The sequence below is a fragment of the Carassius gibelio genome, chromosome A21 (assembly GCF_023724105.1).
Source record: "Carassius gibelio isolate Cgi1373 ecotype wild population from Czech Republic chromosome A21, carGib1.2-hapl.c, whole genome shotgun sequence".
Lineage (NCBI taxonomy): Eukaryota > Metazoa > Chordata > Actinopteri > Cypriniformes > Cyprinidae > Carassius > Carassius gibelio.
This window is the reverse complement of record NC_068391.1, coordinates 182663-190118: the sequence shown is the minus strand read 5'-3', so window position 1 is coordinate 190118 and position 7456 is coordinate 182663. Positions and strand designations below refer to the sequence as shown.

Genomic DNA, 7456 nt, shown 5'->3' with positions numbered 1-7456 from the left:
TTCCAATTCGAAAAATGGAGGAAGAGACTCTGAGGCATGGCCATCATCAATTAAAAAAGAGAATGTGAGTCCTGTTTCAAACTGTTTTTGTTTTTTTCATGTGCCTGCCTTAACTAACATGCAAGTTCACCATCCTTTCTCCCCCTTCTCTATCCGTGAATCTCTGGAGTTGTTTAGACTTTTTTTTTTTTTAAACAGTTCCTGTGGTGTTGAGCAGCTACAATTTATTTTAATCCTATAATTTTATATTATAATTTATTTAAAGTGAATACATTGTAATGAAAAATAAATAAAATTAAATAGCTAAAGTAAATTGTAAAAAAGTCGTAAAGTAAAAAAGAGGAAGTTCATTTGTCAATTCTGTCATGAGCATACATCAGCAATTACACATGTTTAGGGGAATAGGGCATAATTAATATACCATGTAAGGTGGTATGTGCTAGAAATGGATAAACCACTATCAGTGAGTCTGCCCATGGGGTGGGGGCACCGCCGTGCAAGGCAGTGTCCCACATTGTCCCTCAGAAACATACCCCTTGTCCCCCCTTGGGCTTATTAGCAGGTGGTCAACCTAGGTCAGCATTTTGTGTGTGTGTGTGTGTGTGTGTGTGTGCGCGCACTTGTGTGTGCTAGTTATTATACATAACTAGTGGCATGCATAACATGCATGCTGGTTATAACATGGAAGAGAGAAAAAGAGGGATCAGTTTAATTTATTTTTCTTTAAAATGGGTTCTATTTTGTTGTTCAGATTCAGATTGTATTTATTTTGAATGTTGCTTCTATACATTAAAAAGTTGTAATTTAAATGCAAATGTTTAATAGGATTCTTTTTTCATAACAAATCAATGCATTTTTAAAGATATTGTGAAACATTGTGAGTATGAGTTCATTTAATAATTTAATTAGAATCGTTTTCACAACTGTCATAGTCAAAGTCATAGTTAAAACATTTATTTTTTAAAGAGCCATTTGAGCTAAAAGAGCCGGGTCTTTTCAGTGAGCTGAGTCAAACGAGCCTTTCCTAAATTGCCTTTCCTAATAGCGTGCTAGTTAGCACCTCAGTATTTGAATGAGCTCCTGTTACATTATAACCCTCCACGTCCGCTACTTTCTCAAAACTTAGGCAATTTGATAATACATAGAATATCAAAATCAACTGTGGGCGGCACATCCTTTTGCTATTTGGTGCTTAAACTCTGAAATAACCTACCTAACATTGTTCGGGAGGCAGACACACTCTTGCAGTTTAAATCTAGATTAAAGACCCATCTCTTTAACCTGGCTTACACATAACATACTAATACACTTTTAATATCCAAATCCGTTAAAGGATTTTTAGGCTGCATTTGGGGAAGTTGTGGCCTAATGGTTAGAGGGTTGGACTCCCAATCGAAGGGTTGTGGGTTCTAGTCTCGGGCCGGACGGAATTGTGGGTGGGGGGAGTGCATGAACAGCTCTCTCTCCACCTTCAATACCACGACTTAGGTGCCCTTGAGCAAGGCATCGAACCCCCAACTGCTCCCCGGGCGCCGCAGCATAAATGGCTGCCCACTGCTCCGGGTGTGTGCTCACAGTGTGTGTGTGTGTGTTCACTGCTCTGTGTGTGTGCATTTCGGATGGGTTAAATGCAGAGCACAAATTCTGAGTATGGGTCACCATACTTGGCTGAATGTCACTTCACTTCACTTCACTGCATTAATTAGGTAAACCAGAACCGGGAACACTTCCCATAACACCCGATGTACTTGCTACATCATTAGAAGATTGGCATCTACGCTAATATTAGTCTGTTTCTCTCTTATTCCGAGGTCACCGTAGCCACCATATCCAGTTTGTATCCAGATCAGAGGGTCACTGCAGTCACCCGGATCAAGTATTCATCCAGACCAGATGGTGGATCAGCACCTAGAAAGGACTTCTACATCCCTAAAAGACAGTGGAGACCAGGACAACTAGAGCCAACAATACGGATCCCCTGTAAAGACCTTGTCTCAGATGACCACCAGGACAAGACTACGGGAAACAGATGATTCTTCTGCACAATCTGACTGCAGCCTGGAATTAAACTGCTGGTTTCGTCTGGTCAGAGGAGAACTGGCCCCCCAACTGAGCCTGGTTTCTCCCAAGGTTTATTTCTCCATTTTTATCACCAATGGTGTTTCAGTTCCTTGCCACCGTCACCTCTGGCTTGCTTAGTTGGGGTCATTTCATCTACAGCCATATTGTTGACTTGATTGCAAATAAATGCAAAGACACTATTTAAACTGAACAGAGATGACATCACTGAATTCAATGATGAACTGCCTTTAATTGTCATTTTGCATTATTGACAACACTGTTTTCATAATGAATGTTGTTCAGTTGCTTTGATGCAATGTATTTTGTTTAAAGCGATTTATATATAAATAAAGGTGACTTGACTTGACCCTAAAGATTCATATCAACTTGTGGAAAATGGGCATCCGATGACCCCTTTAACCCTTTATATATACTAAACTGTATATGTGTATATTAGAATAGTTTAAGTGTTTAATAAATAAAGTCTTGGTTGTATTACAAAGGTTTTGCTCATAAAATAGTCCCTAATCATGACAATCAGAGGTACTGTGATGAGCGACTCAAAGCCCTGACAAAAGATTTGAGGACATGGTCAGGTTGATATCAGATGAGATATGTATTAACATAAATAAGAAGGCAAATAATCAAAATGTATTTGTGTCAGATCCATGATCAAACATGGCATCAGGCAGATCCAATTTTAAAGTAACACCAAAGTCCAAAATCCAAATGTAAACCATCTGAATCAAGCCAAGCGGAGCAAGCCCTCAGAGCAGCCACCTTGGAACAAGACAAGCCTAAGCTTTATAGAGGGCAGAACAGGTGCAGATTGTTCACTTGATCCGAAAACCGATGCAACCGGTGTTTGACTCATGAACGACTCAATGTTTTGTTCATTATCTGGCTCGGCTGGGTGTTCATCTTCTGTTCTCTCTTCACAGCGGTTCAGTCAGTGTACTGTTTGAGTAAATGAATTACTCCGGTATATTGGTTTGTTTGAACTCAGTGTTATAAACACGCCATGTTCCACCTCCACGCAATCATGACGCACACCCTCACCGGAATTCTAAATCACACCCACCTGATCTGCATCACCCACTCAATCACCGCAGCACCATAAAAGCGACACACACGCACCCAGTTATTGTCTGGTCACGTTCGCGACAAGGTCATTCCTGTATGCTTACTATAAGGACTAACTCCTCTTCTACTCTCTCCTGCGATTCTCCGAAGACCCAGATCCCCAGTGTGCGTGTGTGTGGTTCAACTTCACTCCAAGACGTCTTCACCCAGCCTGCACGGATCCATCCATTTACTCATCCATCACTACCTGCTCCTCTGCTTGTGTCTGTCATAATAAACATCATTATCTGTTACTCCTCAGCTTCCCGAGTGATTCGTAACAGATAATAATAATAATATTAATAATACATTTTATTTGTAATGCACTTTTCTTAAACCCAAAGCGCTACAGTAATAAAGTAATAAATCAAATAAAACAAAACACCAAAAGCAGTACAACAATTCATTAAAGGAAGACAGTCTTGAATAAATGTGACTTAATCAACTTTTTAAAATCACCCAACGTTGGTGCATTTCTGACGTGCAGAGGAAGTACATTCCATAGCTTGGCTTTATATGAAAAGGCTCTTTCCCCCATTGTCTTTACCTTACATGATGGCTGGTGAAGTGAAAGAGAGTTAGTAGAGTGAAGAGAGCGTGATGGAATATAAGGACTGATGAGTTCACAAAGATACTCAGGTGCAGTCCTATGAAGTGCCTTGTATGTTGAAATAAGAATTTTAAAATCAATTCTCGCATTTACGGGAAGCCAGTGTAATTGTGAAAGAACCGGTGTAATGTGTTCACGAGAGAAGTACAAGTGAGCACACGAGCGGCAGAATTTTGTATATACTGAAGCTTGCTCAACGATTTAGCTGGAAGGCCAGAGAACAAGGCATTACAATAATCTAACCTAGTTGTTATGAAGGCATGTCTCATGAGGTCTAATGCAAGCTATGTTTCTCAGGTGGAAAAATGCAGTTTTAGAGATGTGTTTTATGTGTGCTTCAAATGATAATTGTGGATCAAAAATGACACCAAGATTTCGCACCTGTGAAGTGGGGATTACTGTACAGGAATCAACAATCAAACTGATCTGCTCGGCCTTAGGAATAGCTGCCACTGTACCAATCTGCATCAGTTCAGTTTTGGAGCCATTCAGCTTCAGGAAGTTGTTATGCATCCAGATACTGATCTCTGTTAAACAACCACGCAAAGCTATTAATGAGCAATGGACATCAGGACTAGTGGTGATGTAAATCTGTTATCATCCGCATAGCAGTGATACCCAAGACCATGTTTCCTAATGATCTGCCCAAGTGGAAGCATATAAATATTAAATAATATTGGACCCAATACTGAACCCTGAGGAACTCCCTGTCGAACAGGCATGGTATAGTTACCCAAGCCAACAATCTGGGCACGATTTGTTAAATAAGACCGAAACCAATTGAGGACAGCTCCAGAAAGACCCAACCAATTTTCCAGCCTGTCAAGCAGAAGAGAGTGACATTTAGTGTCAAAAGCAGCACTGAGGTCTAACAAGACCAAAATACTGCATGCACCTGAATCCGCCGTGATAAGAAGATAATTTACGACCCTAATTAAAGCGGTTTCAGTACTATGCCCTCTTCTGAACAGAGATTGAAAAGGTTCAGAGAGCCTGTTCAGAGCTAGGTGATTATTTAACTGAACAGCCACAACACGCTCAAGAACTTTAGCCAAGAATGGGAGGTTAGAAATCGGCCTGTAATTGGATAAATCAGATACATCATAACCAGTCTTCTTAGGGACTGGTGTAATGGCAGCTATTTTTAGTTCTGGAGGAACAATTCCAGAAGTCAATGACAAGTTCACAATTGAAGTCATAAAAGGGCAGATTGATGCAAGGCAGTTCATGATGACCGAGCAAGGAACCGGATCTAAAATACTGGTTGTAGAGTTCATGGACTTCACTGTACTTATAATAAAATGATCTCCGACCATTTCAAAGTGATGACCGGACCATCAACGCCAGGCACAAGCATAAGCCTCATGGGCCCCTTTCAAGATCTGGTTGACGCACTCAGACGAACACTCATGGCTACACCTGCATCCCCAACACCAGCGAGCACTTCTGCCAACCATGTCAACACTTCCTCACCTGCCGTTCAAGCCAGTCCCATGGCCAGGCCGGCGCCCTACTCTGGTTCGGCGGAGGAATGCAGCGGTTTCCTCCTACAATGTTCGCTGGTCCTGGAGATGCATCCGCACTTTTACCCCACTGAGCGATCGAAGGTAGCCTTTGTTATTTCCCAGCTGCATATGGACTAAAAATAACCCAGTTATCCAGTCTTATTCTAGCTTCATCAACCATTTCCGTGAAGTTTTTCAGCAGACCAGCTTGGGACTCTTCCATTGGTGAGAAGCTGTATAATCTAAAACAGGGAAAATGTCTGTCAATGAATGTTCCCTTCAGTTTAAGACTCTAGCGGCCTCCAGTGGATGGAACGAACAGGCTTTACTGACTACCTACCGCCAGGGATTGGAACCTCGAGTGCGGTTGCATCTCGCTGCATACGAGGATACCATAGGGCTTGAATTATTCATCCAGCTGTTCATCCGCTTTGCCACTCGTATTCAGTCGTGCTTAGAAGAGAACCAGGGCCAGGCGCATTCCTCCACACCACTCTGCCGACCAGAAGCCGTCAGCTCCCCAGAACCAGCCAACGAACCCATGATCCTCGATTCCTACCGCCTTACTATGGCAGAGCGATAAAAATGGCTGGCCCAGAATCTGTGCCTCTACTATGCAGCCCCGGGGCATGCCATAGCTGTATGCCCCGTCCGTCCTCCTCGTCCCATGGTGAGTGCCATTCTCCCTTCAAGATACTAAATGAAATTCAACCTGGCAGAGGTAAACTATGATATAGGCAATCGGGAGCTGTTGGCCATAAAACTAGGAGGAATGGAGGCATTGGCTAGAGGGAGCCAAACACCCCTTTCTGGTCCTCACTGACCATAAGAACCTAGAGTATCTTTGAGTAGCCAAAAGACTCAACCCTAGACAAGCCCGCTGGGCATTATTCTTCACCCGCTTCCAATTGACCATCTCATACTACCCAGGGGTGAAAAACGTAAAGGCCGATGCCCTATCCAGATGTTACGCTCTCGAAGAAAAGCCTGAGACTCCGGAAACCATTCTTCCTGAAAGTATCATTCATTGTCTCTCCTATTACCTGGTCCTCTGAAACTCTTCCTCCAACCGAGCCAACTACTAACACCCCGCCGGGTTGCCCACCGGGACACCAATACATCCCCAGGACACGGCGCACTCCACTCATTCACTCCACTAATACATCACTTGGCACTGGTCACCCGGGGTTCAATGAAACCCTCTTGTTGCTGAAGGAACGCTTCTGGTGGCCCAACATGGCCTCGGATGTCAGGAGGTACGAGAATGGATGTACCAGCTGCGCCATGTCCAAAAGCCCTCGCCATCTTCCATCTGGCAAGCTCCATCCTCTGCCCGTTCCCAATCGCTTGTGGTCACACCAAGGGGTGGATTTCATCACGGATCTCCCGCCTTCAGATAACAATACCTGTATTCTAGTCATAGTGGATAGATTTTCTAAATCCTGTCGTCTTCTTCCTCTAAAGGGCCTACCCACAGCCATGGAAATAGCTGAATTACTGTTTAACCATGTCTTCAGGTACTTCGGCATCCCAGAAGATATCGTATTGGATCGAGGCCCCCAGTTCATCTCAAGGGTATGGAAGGCCTTCCACTCCCTCCTAGGTGTGCCCATCAGCCTGTCTTCTGGGTACCATCCTCAGTCAAACGGACAGACAGAAAGGAAGGTTCAGGAGATTGGACGCTTCCTCCGTTCCTTCTGTCACGGCCACCAGAACTCCTGAAACCAATTCTTGGGGTGGGCCGAGTACACTACCAACCACCTCTATCCCCCTGGTCAGGTGAACCCTCGGATGTTCCCGCCATCGACTACTGGTTCCGGGAGAGCGAGAGGGTCTGGGACGCGGCACATCATCAACTACAACGGGCACTGCGCAGACGGAGAACGACAGCCGACCTTCGCCGATCAGAGGCCCCAAATTACCAACTCAGTCAGAAGGTCTGGCTGTCCACCCGGGACATCCACCTGCGTCTACCCTGCCGCAAGCTCAGTCCCAGATTTCTTGGCCCATTCACCATCATCCAGCAGATCAATCCGGTCACTTACAAACTCCAGCTTCCCCTTGATTACTGGATTCACCCCACATTCCATGTGTCCCTTCTAAAACCTCACCATCCTTCTGTCTCTCCCTCCACAGAACCTGGCGAAGCCGAAGTCCC

At 44.1% G+C, this 7456-nt stretch overlaps 1 pseudogene; it reads left to right on the top strand.

The window, feature by feature from the left end:
* Positions 1–7020, top strand: part of LOC127942232 (macrophage mannose receptor 1-like) — an 11596-nt pseudogene extending 4576 nt beyond the window's left edge.
* The last annotated feature ends 436 nt before the right edge of the window (positions 7021–7456 follow it).